The 15,035-nt window shown below is 45.9% G+C and overlaps 1 protein-coding gene across 3 annotated transcripts in view; it reads left to right on the forward strand.

Moving 5' to 3' along the window:
* Positions 1–15,035, forward strand: part of UGP2 (UDP-glucose pyrophosphorylase 2) — a 53,108-nt gene that overhangs the window by 26,486 nt on the left and 11,587 nt on the right. The window lies entirely within an intron of this gene.

The following is a 15,035-nucleotide window of genomic DNA, read 5'->3' on the forward strand; positions in this document are numbered from 1 at the left end:
TTAGTTACATAAAGCACAGAACACTTACCTTTTTTGAGTTGGATTGAGGTTAATCTTTGTGCAGACTTAATTAATGCTATTTTACAGTATTTCTTTGGGTTCTAATATCCATCGCAGTGACTGTACAGAAACTCACAAAAAAAATTCATGATTAAAGCATGAAATGATTAAAAAGAAATACTCCGGGTACTTGCTTTCCAGGATATGTTATTACAGAGTTCCAGGTCTGCTAATAAATGCCCAAAGGGGCATACACTTGGCTGTAAAGTTTGATCTGAAGGCATTCAGCTCAAGCAGCTCAAGTTCCTTGGGTCAGAAAGCCCAACTTCCTGAATTAAGTGCCCCATGGCACCCCACTCCAGTAACCCTGAGCCTGAAATGACTCACCTTCACTTCTGTGTGCCAGCAAGTTCCCTTAGTTAGCCCCACTCTGCAAGCAAGCCTCTTAACACAAAAACACTCATCGTAACTTGCTCCATGGGTTGGGAAGTCTCTCACTCTGCTCTCCTCTGGGTTACAAGGTTCGCTGCGCAAGGATCTCGGGTCCAGAGGATGTGTTGTAATCCTGACTCTTGCTGGTAATGAGACTGCTCATCCTACTTGTCAGAGGGCTCGTTTTATACACAGCATGATGCCACTCCAGGGCATCCTGTTCATAATTACTCACAGGTATATCCTGTCAGTATCTTCCCCACCTTCTTACCAGACCCATGCAGGGAAAGGTTATTTGGTGGAGTTAGAGACTTTGACTGGAGGAGCCACTTTAAATAATTCACTGCCCCTACAGTGTTTTAAAGACCAGAAGGCATGCCCAGTTTCATAGGACCATTTCATTGTTCTCAGATAGGTTGTGAGAGTCTCTGGTTTCTGGCCACGTGTCACTTTTGAGCTTAGCTATTGGGATGGAGAGGAACAGGAAATGAAAGCAGCAAGAAGGCTCAGAGACTGCTTATGAGGGTGCTGGGACAGATTCTTTTGAGCCCCAAGGTAAAATCTGTCACCTGGCTGGACCTACCCTCTGTCAATGCCAAAGCAGAGTCTCCTTTCTGTGAAAAAAGCTCTCTAAAGAAAGCTTTTCGTTCACATGGGAAACACGGATGTCCAGGTTGCTTGAGTAGATTGGCATGTTCATGTTTTTAAAGCCCTCAAAAGGGGTGAGTTTGTGTCTTTGACTTATGTAATGAAGGGCAACTTTTTCTGTTGTTGTTGATTTCATAGTAGGACATGGAGGAGAATTGAGATGAAGATCAGTCAGTGCGGCATTTAGCTCCAACACACTTCTTTTTGTTTTGCTCTTCAGTGAGGGCTTTTTTGACTCCGGGCACAAATGTGAATGTTGAAGTGGTCAGCCCTTCTGAGAAAGTTACTGTGCAGGATAAGAGTTCCCAGGTGTTTGTTACTTGTTGTGGAAGCTGAAGCATTGTTAACGTGTGCGCACCTGAAGGTCACCCTTTTGTTTGAAAGACTTCCTGGAGGGAGATTTGGTCCGAGAGCTGACATTAACAGCCACAGGATGGTTTGCTCCAAGCATGGTGTGAATTTTCCAGCTGCCATGAGAAATTTGGTTTGTGTGTGTGTAAGGATAAAATGAGGTCTCAGATAAGGATGTTCTAACCTGTCCCCCCCAAGCCCCTAGTAGGAACTTGTGACATAGAATAAAATGGTCCTGAGGACAGTGGTGGGTATCAGAGAGTCTCATCTTTTACTTGACATAAAGTCTTTAAGTGACACTCCAGAACTATGTCTAGAAAAATAAGCTTGTATTCATCCAGACAACGATGGTCAAAGCACTCGTTTCGTCTTTCTGGATTCTGCAGTGATGTGCACAGTTGTCGTTTTCCCTTAGAGCTGCCTGCCGTCCTCTGTCTTTGTGCACAGGACCTATCCTGTTGCAGGAAGGGGCATGACTTAGGAGACTGACAAGACTGTGGAGCTGAACTGCGTGTGGGTTACTTGTTAGACCCTCACAATGTGGCTACATCAGTGGTTCTGTGTTTGACTTTCAGAGGCTTCAGGAATGTTGCTGGACCTCAGGTAATGCTGAAGCTGTAGTTGGGCCTGTAGCTGCTGTTCTTGTGTCCAGAGCGGGGTCAGTGCAGCCCTGCAGACTCGTGTACTCTGGGGAAAATAAAAGTGTGGATCCAGCTGGTAGTAGTACTCTTGGAACCTCAACCTTGGCTGGTGTTCTTCAGGGCCTGTGACACCTAACAGCTAATATAGTCTGACATTCCTCTAAGGCAGTGGTTCTTAACCTTCCTAATGCCGCGACTCTTCAGTACAGTTCCTCATGTTGTGATGCCCCCAACCATAAAATTATTTTCATTGCTACTTCAACTGTAATTTTGCTACTGTTATGAATTGGGTGACCCTTGTGAAAGCAATGTTTGACCCCCAAAGGGGTCGTGACCCACAGGTTGAGACCGCTGCTCTAAGGAAAAGTGTGCTGTTGAGGAATTGCTACAGTGGTTAATAGAAGGGCAGTAGGTGGGAGTTTGAGAGCCAGAAATGTCAAGTGTAAGAAACTGAAGAAATGGCATGAGAGCCACATCTAACTTCCTCGACCCCAAAGGGAAGGGGAATCCAAATCCACATCTGCCCAAAGAAGAGGCAGAGGTGAGACATGCCTCCACTTTCCATCTTTCTTTATCCTATTGTGATACCAGTTGTCTCTCCCATGACAATCTACTTTTCTCCTGGTTTTGATAATATGTTGTAGTAGCCTCACCAAACTCACAGACAATACTCACTGTTGTGAGGTTTATTAGGGAGGTTAACAAATAACAGCTTTGAAGATAAACATTAAGGGCTACAGTTCTTTTGTCCATAGCACCTCTTCTCAGCTGTGACACCAGGCACAGCTCCCTCCAGCCACACTGGTCAGCTTCTGTCTTTTGCCTGGGCAAGAGTACAAAGCTCTTTTCGTGCTGATAAATGCCCAGAGGGCATTACACTCTACAAACTAGCTTCCTGCTCAAATGCAGTAAGTTTCAGTACTCATTCCGTGGGCCAGGAAGCCAGCTGCTCCGTCTCATGGACTCTCTTGCTGCTGAAACTCCTTCACGGTCTCTTCTGTCACCCCTTCTTCAGGTAGGGATCTCAGACAAGTATGCCTCTTCCCCTTGATGATCATGGGATTCTCTCTCGTCTTGCCTCTGAGATGGGTTCACCTTGAAGAATTGCAAAACTGGCCAAACCAATAAACCATACTCACTGCCATTGAGTTGATTCCAACTCAAAGTCATGCTATAGGACAGGGTAGAACTGACCCTGTGTGATTCTGAGACTGTAACTCTGAGACTAGATAGCCTCGTCTTTCTCCCATGCAGCAGCTGCTGGTTTCGAACTGCCGGCTTTGTAATTAGCCCAGCATGTAACCACTCCACCACCAGGGCTCTTACACAATACCGGCCAGTCTCCTTTTATTAGATGTTTGTCCATACACCCTATTTGCAGTGTCCCACCAAATCATTTTGGGGGAGATTACAGATTATAGATGAAGAGCCAGACCAAGTAATTTCATTTCGCCTCAGAAACAAAATGCTGTATGTGGGAAACAAGTGAGGATTGAATAAAGGAGACGCAGTTGGTATGTTTTATTTACTTTTTAAAACTGTTTTATTGACATATAATTCATGTACCATACAGGTCAAGAGTTGATACGTTTTAAATAAACCTTTTTTTTAAAAGAATCATTTTAGATTTACAGAAAATTTGTAAAGATAGTTGCATTGTATTTTGAAGTAGAAACATTCCGAAGCTATCCAGATGAACTTTTGTTATCTCTATCTCAGTTTTAACTTCCTGCTGAGTCAGAAAGAAGCACAAAATAATTACCAAGAGTGCTGACAGGACTTTTCATGGAAACTCAGAACTGAGAATACATTATAAAAGATGACTTAGAAGAAACACGTTAAGAACCAAGAGGGTGCCTATGGTAGGACTAACTATGGAGAAAAGTAGGTCATTAAACAAAGATTTCCATTTATAGATGAGCTTGTTTAAGTCAACTGTCTTCATTATTCTTAGCCCTAAGGCCCTCAGGTGCTTGGAAAATATTCTCAGTGCTTCAAAGTAACATGAAATCAACATCAGTCCAAAAGGTTTTATGTTTTGTTTTTTTCCCGAAAGAGCTTTAAGCTTTTTAAAGTTATAAAATCCTATGATTACAAAGCTATATTTTCGTTGTTGCCGGTTCTCTTGCTGTGGGGCTCCAGTTGATGCCTGCTCTCATGGGTGAGCCCGGGTGTGCAGCCTCAACCTGCTCTGGAGAGTTTTCAAAGTTTGAGCCTTCAAAAGCAAATCACCCGGCCTGCCTTCTGAGGCGTTTCTGGGTGGGCTTGAACCGCCAACTTTTGGCTGGCAGTCGAACCCCTACCAGTTTGTGTCACCCAGAGACTTGTTAATGAGGATTACAAACGTTTGCTGACTTCTGGGGTAGCCTTGGTTTTGCTTTTCCAGCAAGCACGAGGCAACAGAAGAGCCTGGGGCAGCGTGTGGTGTGTTCTTGGTGGAGCCAAGGCCAGAGCAGTCCCAGGGAGAGAGCCCCCTGGCCATCTGGAGGAGCCGGCTGGCGTCCCATGTGCGGGAGCTCAGTGAACTAGCTTGTGACTTGAAGCAGAGAAAGAAATTCAGTCATATATTCCTTCACATGTGTGTTCTTGGTTACAAGCTGTACCACTGGAGGGGTAAAAAGGCACCTGAGTTGCCTTTAAGATCTCCTCTGTTGTATGGTACATCCAGTTTCAGAACTGTTCCCGTGTGTGTGAGGTGGGGAGTATGTCTGAGTGATGATGTAATAGAGCAGCCAGCACTGGAGGGCTCTCTGTGGGCCAGATACTGTGCTTGGCACTGTACACACATCATTTCATCTCTGCGCCTAAGAAAACCAGTGAAGAAGTTGGGGGGAAAAACAACCAAACCCTGAGGCTTCGAGCAGTTAAATAATCTTCTATAGATAGCACATTGAACAAGTGGTGGCGCCCAAGGTTCAAACCCAGGCCGCTGGCTTTCAGGCCTGTGTGACCACATTCCATTTGAGAGCAGCCTCTTCGGTCAGGTGATGCCGTTCACACCAGGATGGATGTGGCTGATTATGGTGCTGTGCACCAGGTCATGGGAGAAGCAGCAGCATGTCCTTGCAACTGCCTGCTTTCCTGAGACAGCCAGTCACTGGGTTTTTATCCATGCGGATGTCCTCAAAGGAGAACGGCTATTTATAAACACTTTCCAAAAAGGCTTTCTGAAAGCCTAAGCCAAGCAGATCTAGTGATAGAAGTTTTGATTGGTGCCCTGTGTGTAGGTCGGGCCCTTGGAGACTGCCTAGTTCGTTGCTGCTGCTGCTGCTGCTGGGTGTGGCGAGAAGTGGGCGTGTTCACGAGTGACTGTGATACGAGCTCCCGGTGAGCCGTTCATGTCCTTGGGGCAGCCCTGCGCTTGCTGTGTAGACATCAGCAAAGACCTCAGCCTTAAAAAAAAAAAAAAAAAAAAAAGATACCGCAGTTAAAAATACACATATATATCGCCAAGAGTTTGCCATGGTAACTGTTTTAAGTTTTGGGTTCAGTAGCATTGCTCACGTCACTGGCTGTACCACCATCACCTTTGTCCATCGGTCCATTGTCACTCAGAGACTCGGCACCCTTCAGGGGGCCTCTCTCCTTCCTCCAGCCCCTGGCAACCACTGAGGAGTTTCTCGGCAGAGGTGTGTCGTACACTGTCTGTCCTTCTGTGACTGGCTCCACCCAGCATAAGGCTTTCAGGGTTCCTCTGTGCTGTAGCATGTATCAGTACGCTTTTGTTCTCGGTGGCTGGAAAACTTTCCAGTGTGGGTAGCTGCTAACTGCATTGAGTTTGTCCATGCCCACGTTGCCTTTTGAAGACCCGGGAGATAACGTGAACTGTGCACAGAGTCTGAGAGAAGGCTGGTGTTCCAGCACAAGCTTTCCGTCACCCATGGGAGCAAGCCGTGGGGGCCTGCCTTTGAGAGAGCTGTGCTGTTAGCATTTGGAACCACCAGAAAGTCAATCGATGGGCATTGAAGACGGTCTGCATTTTCCTACCTCAGACACATCACAGGGTCCACCTCTTATGCAAGCTGAACAGAAGCCGTCTTGTTGAAGCCTCTTTTTGAGTTAATGAATTCTTTATTTGCATATTAATTTGTTCTCAAATATACTATGTCATCATGGACCTGTAGGCCTCTGCGAGGAACATCTCTTTAACAGAGATTTGTTTTTATATTCCATGAGTGAAGTTTCCAATGTATATAATAAATTATATGAGAGAATGAGGCTTTTGTGTGGTTCTGTGCATATGTGGAGTGTGCACATTTCTGGAAAAAAGGACCTACTAGCCTTTGATGTTCACAAGTCCCGGTAGCTCACAGAGCCTGAGAATTCCTGGCATGAGCTGCCATGTGGCGGCTGTGGTGCAGTGAGGTTGGTTCCCGTGGGGCCCAATGCAGAGGCCTGCCAGCCGGAGAGAGAGACGGCATTGTATGTTGGCGAGCCCAGCACTCCCTGTGCTGAGAGAAAGTGCGTGCTGGAGTGGAAGGGGAAAGACTGCAAGGCTGAAAACAGAAACAAAACACCCACTGCCATGCAGTCGGTTCTGATCATGGCGACCGGATTGGACACAGAGAACTGCCCCTGTGTGTTTCAGAGCCCACCACTCTTTACTGGAGTAGAAAGCCAAATCGTTCTCCTGTGGAGCGGCTGGTGGTTTCAGGCTATTGGCCTTGCAGTCAGCAGCCTCCCAACACACCACCACTAACGGCACCACCAGAGCTGTGCCAGGTAAAAAGGACCGAATAATTCAGGACTTTAAAACCCATGTGCCAGTTAGGACTAGTTCAGTTGCATAGGAGGAGACTTCAAAAAGTAGGTAGAAAAATGGAATGAGAAGATAACGGAATTTCCCATGAACTTTTTAACACTGTTCATGTAAAAACCAAAAGCCCACATAACAAAATAAATCTCGGGGGAGGCATCCAGAGCTAGTATAGCAGGCCTGTAGTGTGGGGCGAGCACCAGGAACCAGGTCTGTGTCCTGCTGCTCTGTCGTCCTTCCTTCTCCTTGGGCCTCCAGAGAGAACTCCATCAGACCTTATCTCCATGTCTCCATGTCAGGCAGCACAGAGGAGGAAGAAGAGTGTTCGTAGAGATCCCTCAGCTCAAAACTCCAAAAACAAACCAAAAAACCGTCATTGCCATTGAGTTAATTCTGACGCAGAGCTATCCTTCAGCTCACTTCTGCTTAATTTTATTGGCCAGAATTGAAACACAGCTGCAAGGGAGGCTGGGAAATGTATTTCTTTATTCCGGATGACCATGTGCCCCGCAAACAGGAGACAAACATGGAAAAGAAAAAGATGGGGCATGCCACATCAATCTTTGTTTCATGAGTGACGTAATTAAGGAGAGGAAAGCTCATTCAAAGTCACTACCACTGAGTCAGTTCCCACTCATGTCAGCCTTGTAGGATAGAGTAGAACTGCCCCGCTGGGTTTCTGAGAAGATAACTCTTGACGGGAATAGGAAGCCTCCCCTTTCTCCTCAAATGTAGCTGGTAGTTTTGAACCACTGAAGCATGTCCTAGTTCTAACACTGCCTGAAAGGTGGAGGGAGGGTGGGAAGGATACCAGGAAACTTTAGAGACAGACCATTGCGGTAGGGCGAGTGAGAGGGGAGCAGGGTACTGACCGTGGTTACAAAGACAGACTAATGATCAGGTGTGTAAGCAGACAACTGCCTTTAGCAGCCAGGCGTGTCTTGGTACCATGGAGACCAGGAATCAAGTACTTGAGTGCTGAAAGCTACGGAGGGCAAAGCTTGGCAGAGGGAGGTCTTCTTAATGGCTTTTCAAAGGATCTGGCAGAGAGGGGAGGAAAATGGAGTGTGGTTTATCAGAAGTGAAGGGGAATGGGAATATTTCACAATGTAAGGAGTGGTGGATTGGGTCAAATGCAGTTGAGAGATCAGATAAGAGGAGTACTAACTGTTAATTGATAGAATGTGGCCAGCTGCAGGTTGTTGACCTTGTTAAGAACTGTTCCTGCCAGTACCCATAGGCAGGAGTCTCAAACAGCCTTACCAACCGGCAGAGACCACTGATGCTGGACCAACTTTGATACTTGGCCAACTGACCACCCTGTAGAGCTGAGTGTGTGCTGTATGCAGGCATCTCCTGCTGGTTCCATGACAGAAATTTCTTCCCTGGCTTTTTGAATATTGCTGGGGGCCTGTCCCTTTGTGCACATTATCTGTATATTTGGCTGTATACTATTATGTTTTTATCCTTATCACTTTACTGTGATTTTGGTTTTCATTGTTTTCTCTTGGGTCTCCCAGCTGTGATGCACAGGAGGAGTGGGTGGGTAATAAGAATAACTGATACAGGGGTTTATAGGGAGTACCAGGGTGGGGAGTGGATGATGGGGAGGGTAAGGTGCTCGCAGGAGTGAATGATGCAGACAGGAGGGAGCACTAGACTGGATGGTGATTGCATAACTCATCTTGGGGGTGATGTAACCATGGGATGGGGGAATGTTAAAAAATTGATGTGGGAGTGATTGTACAATTCTTGATATGATTAAATGATTGAACCATTGAATTATATGATACGTAAATTACTGGCCAATAGTACTGTTGGGCGGTGTGGTGGCAAGCTGTTCCTAAATGGAGGAGAAAACCCGATTGATGGGTGAGGGAGGGAAAGGGGCTGTGGAAGCAGAGGTGAGGGCAGTCCTTCACAGATTTTGTTCATGGAGGTGGTAGGGAATAAGGTGTGTGGGAGTAGGGAAGGGTACGTGAGGTTATGTGTTGTTTTTTGGTTTCTTTTGATGATACGTGTGCATATGTTCACGCTGATGGAATAAAGAGATTGAAAAGAGGTGTGTGGGGGTGTGTTTGGTTGATAAAAATGAGGCCTTGCAGTGGGCCCTGGCAGGAAGATTGCCCCTGGGGCGAGCTCTCCGGGTAGCCTGACAGAAGGAAGGAGAGCAGACAGTAGAGGTGCTGTTGGGATTGGGGCTGTGATTGCAGCAAGCTGAGGGGTCCATTGGTGGCTTTTAACCTCTTTGTCAAATAGAACTCGTGTACCCTGATGGCCAAGGGGTGTTGGTGAGCTTGTTGGCGGGCCACGTGGATGTTGCATGCATCTAGTGTGATTTGGCAGCATCTCCTTAATGGAGGGTGGGGGCAGATCTCCCATCTAGCTAGGCCTACATTTTGTCAAAAAAAATGCTCTGAAAAAGAAAAAAATGACTAGAAACTTTCGAGGGATTCGGCTTCGGATCATTGCCTTCAAAGCAACCATAGAAGACCTGTTGCTGTGGCGTAGACTCAGTGACCCTGTGGGGCAGAGGAGAGCCGTCCCACAGTACAGCTTCCGGGGCCTAGAGCGCAGTGCCCAGGCTGCATGCAGTGTGGGCGCCAGTGAGCCGAGCTTTTCGGAACACGCTCTTTTCACACGTCTGGAGTGTCATCCGAACGTGCTCTGCAGTGTGCACGGCTCTTTTTCTATTGGACAAACGTGCTTTTACTGAAGGAAAAGGGGGAAAAAACCACCCTTTCAGATGGTAATAATCATGCCCTTGTGAACCATAACAAGGCAGGTACTGTTCACATGCTCTGGGCATTTGGTGCTGTCTCCAGGAATCACACAAATATGCTACCAAGAACGGGCTTATACGATTGCTAATGGGAACAGTGTGTCCATGGCAGAGTGAGATGAATTCAGCTTTTCTTCTAACTGGACACTGAACTGTGAGCAGACCTGGCAGATACAGATCATGGTAGATGGGTGTTTTGGGGTTTTTTGTTTGTTTTGTTTTACAGAATCTCCTTGCAATTTCTGTAGAAAAACTAGATTGACATCCCAGAGGGCCGCATGTTGATGAACCACCTTCTTTAGTAGATTGCCAACTGCACAGTTCTGTTCCTCCGCAAAGGATGTTGATTGGCAGTGAGAAGAGAACAGGAGGGGTCCGGCCTCCACATCCCTTCTGCTAGAGGGCCAGGGGCCCACTCCCCTCCCCTTTCTGCGTCTTTAATGGCAGTAGAGTTCTTTGGGGCACATTGGATTCCACTCACGCTGGCAGAAGTTGAACCAGGGTGCTATGAGCCACAGAGGCGGCCCTAGGATGGACGAAAGTGGCTCAGCCAGAGTCACGGCAAGCCTGTGCCAGGCAGTGCCTGGTATTCCATTGGCTCTGACGACAGCAAGCCTTCGACATTCTCTCGAGCTGAGAAGGGAAGTGGCGACCAGTCTACAAAGGCCTTTGTGACTAGGTGTGCTTTAGATGAAACGGTGCCAAACAGTGGGTGCCTTTCTTTGTCCAAAGGGTGTACATATGGATGTTGGAGGGGAAGGAGGGCAGTAAGTCATAGAACACAGGGAAAGGCTCCTAGGAGAGGCTTCCAAAGGGAGCAGTGACCTGACTGCACTGGACAACTGTCTCCACTTCATTCTCTTAGCGCATTACATTTGCCTTCCTTTGCATGCATGTGGTCACTTGAGATTTAGGGTTTGGATCCAGAATTTTGATACTGACTGTGAGAACCACAAAAGAGCTCTAAATTTCTATCGGTTAAACGGATGTAACATGGGGCTGGTGACTGGCCTCTTCCAGTTTGACGAGGGGCCGGGAAAGAATCATCAGCGTCTGCTGCTCGAGGCTGCTGAGCTCAGCTGTGCCTCTACTCACCAAGCTGCCGAACAACCTTGCCATCGCTCATCTCTTTGGGAATTCATTGCAATGCCCATATGACTCACGGGGGAGACTCACCATGATGGAGTTTATTAGGAAAGTTCCAGAGAAACAAAACCAAGTTTACTGCCGTGGAGTCGATTCTGACTCAGAGCAACTCCATAGGACAGGGTAGAACTGCCTCTGTGGATTTCCAGGACTGTTTAACTCCTTAGGGGAACTGAAAGCATCATCTTTCTCCCGTGTGATCTCGAACCGCTGACCTTGCAGTTAGCAGCCCAACACATAACCACTATGCCACCAGGGCTCCTATTAGGAAAGTTAACAGATTACCATTTAGGTGAGAAATGCTCAGGATAGAATTGTTAGTCAGGACAGCCTCTTCTCTGTTGTGTCCAGTCAGGTCTCTCTCTGGCCCTCAGCATCTTGGACTGGCCTCTTCCCCGCTTCTGCAGCATTACAGAGCTCTTTCAGGCCCGCCAGTCAGTATCCAAAGGGTATGTTATTCTACCAGACGCTTCATTCCAAAGTTGCTCAGCTCAAGCTCTAGCTCTGTGGACCAGCAAGCCTAGCTCCCCCAATTAGGGGCCTGGAGAGATCCCGCTCCACAAACCAGCCCTCCTGCTGAAGGCGCTCAGCTCTATGAGCTGGGAAGTCTACCGCTCTGTCTCGTGCTGTGGCTCCTGGTTCTGCTGCTGCTGGTCCTCCATTGCTCCTGGGGTCCTAGCCATCTCCTAGATTGGGCAAGGTGCAGGGATTTCAGGAGTGAAAGAATGCACCCCCTCTCCTGGATGATAGTGAGATCTCCCTTCCTGCTATTGAGATGACTCGTTTTATACCTAGCAGGCTGGCACTCACAAGGAACCTTGCTTGACAGTCATTTCAGAGCTGAGTCAAATAATGGGTGTCAGTGTCCCCCCACCTTCCTACCCAGACCCATCAGGAAAAGGGCGTTTTGTGGGAGCTATGAGGAAGACCAGCTAAAGGAACCATACTGAATAATTTACCAGGCAGCACCATCTGTATCTCAGACTGTGTTTCTTAAATGCCAGTTTCAGCATCCTCCCTTGTAGCAGAAGGAGTGAAGACTTTTCGCAGCTGTATCAGACAGAATCCAGGCACACTCAGGGCACGTGAGCTGGGTTACCTCTTAGAAAGTTCTGGCATTGGGACCACCAGTACTCCCTGTTAATAAGGCCCATTATGTTGACATTGTTATTGCCAAGCATTGTGTGTGTGGAGGTAGGGGTGGGGGAGGGGGTCTCTCTTTATTAGCGCAGACTGTTCACAATGCCATAACTGCTGTTCCACATTTCTGGAACACCTCATCCAGGTAAATGTTCTTGGTAACATGTCTTTGCAATAGAATGGTGAGCCGGCCCACCACTTGTCAGCTCACAGATAGTTGAGTGAAACATTGACTGTGATTTCTCAGTCATTCTTTTGCCCCTGTTTATAGGGAAGAATTGCAGGACAGCTTCCAATTCTTTTTTTAAAAACTGTTTTCTGCTCTGTATTTCTTCAAGCAGGTTTCATGCTTTTAGCATCATTGAATACATTAACTGTTGAAACTTTGGAGAACTCCAGACTGTGAGGATTTGACCAACTACAGGAAGAGGGAGAAGCCCATTTAACATTACGAATCTTGTGGCACATAGCAAGATTCAGTTCAGGAAAAAGCTTCCTAATGGCAAACCTGTTTTTACAAGGGACTTGTGCTTGGGATTCCAAACTGGGGCAGGTGTTATGAACTTGTGAGTCGATTCAGGCTACTCAGAATGGCTGGCGTTCTCTAGGAATCCCCTGCCTCGCCTTTTCTTTCCTGTATTTGCTTAGCCTCAATAGATTAGAAAGAACGATCTTCTGAAGGCATTTCATTAATACTCTGGTTTTTCAGTTTGTTGACTGTGACCAGAATGTACTTACATTGACTTCTCTTTGGTCTACGCCCTCTTTTCTACCCTTTATGGTGTGTGGGTTCCAAGATGATTAACTGACTGCCTATGACTTGGAAGTAGTTTTTTTCCCTCCTGGTGAAATTTTAAGGCAGTAAAGTTAATGTTTGATTTTTAATTCATCTTCACAGAAAGTGAAAACTTTATTAGCACTTTTTCTTGAAAGACCCATAACATAAAAGAATTAAAATAACTAGAAATTAAACTTGATTCCAAAAGCTCACATCATTTAATGAGTTTATGAATGTGAGCGTAGCAAACAGCTCTTTAATGACCAGAATGAACTCTCGGGTTGGAATTAAGTTTACATAAGCATTTGTTGACTTAAAAAGGAAATGGTATTCTTCTGAAAGATATCTAATTAAAACCCTAAGCTTTGTGTTCATTTAAGCCTTTTCCTCAGTTTATTTACCCAACTGAAATATTTCAAAAAATTATAGTACAAAAGATTTTCAAAAGCATGAATTATTATAGCATTTTTGCTCTCAAAATAAGCATTTATTTACACTTCAACTGATAGAATGTTAACATTACTTAATATATTCCACTTCAAATTCCATCTAGACTATCCTTATTTGAAACAGAATGTTTAGATTGACAATGATAACTCTTTTTAACATGGCTAATGTTGTTATAATGTTAAGTTGTGACAGGAACCTACCTCAATAATCATAGAGGTTCAGGGCTTCCTGAGTTGGTGCTGACAGTTAAGGACGGACACTTAGCTTATTCTAGAGGCTTACGTTCACTCTGAGGAGGCAGATTCTGAGACTGGAGTTGAACATCAGTGTGTCCCTCCTAACAGCCTGTGACTACACACTGTATGGAAATAGAGTATTGACTCGTGGAGATAAGAATCAGACTTTATGTGCTTGCTTGAATGTCATGTAAATGTCAGTGTCATTAAAGATGAAAAAGATTATACTTGGATTGAAAAGAAGAAAGCATGTTTCAGGCAGAGTTTTCTCAAGGTAAATCAAAACAATTCTGATTTCTTGTTTGAGTTTATTGGGGACCATCTAGAATTTAACTGCCGGGTATAGTCACCAGGAGCCATCGACATTGTGTATCTTTATGTTGAAATTCATTAAAGTGAAATACACATAAAAAGTTAGTTCCTCGGTTGCTTAGCCATATTTCAAGTGCCTGGCAGCTTTGGGTGGCTAGTAGCTGTCTTGTAGGTCACCATTCTGCCACTGTAGAGTTCTCTTCCATAGCTCTGTTTCTAGAAACTGAAAATGAAAACTGTGCCCCCCTTTGGTCTTGGCTGTGGCTTTAGTTTGAAGAACTGCCCTTAACACTGCCTACATTTCTGTCTAGCCATTGCTTCAAAGGGATGGGGGACCCTTCCCTCAGAGATACCAGTGGGTTCAGAACATAGGTGCTGACGAGGGTCAGGAACCCATATCCTGCCCTTTACCATTGTTGTCCTGTCTGTGTGAAGAGCGGTGTCTTAGATTTATACCATTTCCCCAAAAGTAAGACCTCCCCCGAAAATAAGACCCACTTACAGTTTTCCCTCTCACTGAAATATAAGGCATCCCCTGAAAATAAGACTTCCCCCAAAATAAGGCCCCCCCAAAGCTATCGTAACTCTGGACTCTGAACTGTAGCAGCGGGTGCTGACGCACAGCTCACTGTTGGCCACAGTGCAGCCGGAGCAGACAGGAAGTGCGAGGTCTCTTCATAAAACAATGAATGTGTACTGTATTCTTCTTCATGGAAAAATAAGACATCCCCTGAAAATACGACCTAGCGCATCTTTGGAAGCAAAAATTAAGACACTGTCTTATTTTCTGGGAAACAGGGTAGTTTGGAACTGTAGTTATGCTTGTGGCATTGTTTGTTCTTTTAATCCCAATAGGGGTATCGATCCTGATGAAGTCTCACCATCCTTGCTTCTCAGGAGCATTCCGCTGTTCTTCCAAGTCAGATTTGTTTGTTCTTCTGGCAGCCCATGGCACTTCCATATTCTTTGCCAGCACCATAATTCCGATGCATCGATTCTTCTGTGGTCTTCTTTCATTCATTCGCCAGCTTTCCCATGCATATGCAGTCGCTGAAAGTACCATGGCTCCGGTCAGGCACAGCTTGGTCCTCAAAGTGGCTTCCTTGCTCTTACAACTAAATGAATCTTGTGCAGCAAATGTGCCTAACGTATTATGTCATCTGGGTTCTTGACTGCTGCTGCCAACAGTGCTAATTAGTGATCCAAGTACAAGACCTTTCCATTTCTCATGATACTGTCTGTTGGATCAGACGCTTTTGGGAAAATGAGCCGAGTGGTCTGCGTCCTTACCTGCTTCCTGTCCTCCGTGTCTTTGGTGTTTAGGTAGCACCCGCCTTCTATTAGTTTAGGAATGAGACTGGTT

Source organism: Tenrec ecaudatus, chromosome 17 (genome assembly GCF_050624435.1).
Source record: "Tenrec ecaudatus isolate mTenEca1 chromosome 17, mTenEca1.hap1, whole genome shotgun sequence".
Lineage (NCBI taxonomy): Eukaryota > Metazoa > Chordata > Mammalia > Afrosoricida > Tenrecidae > Tenrec > Tenrec ecaudatus.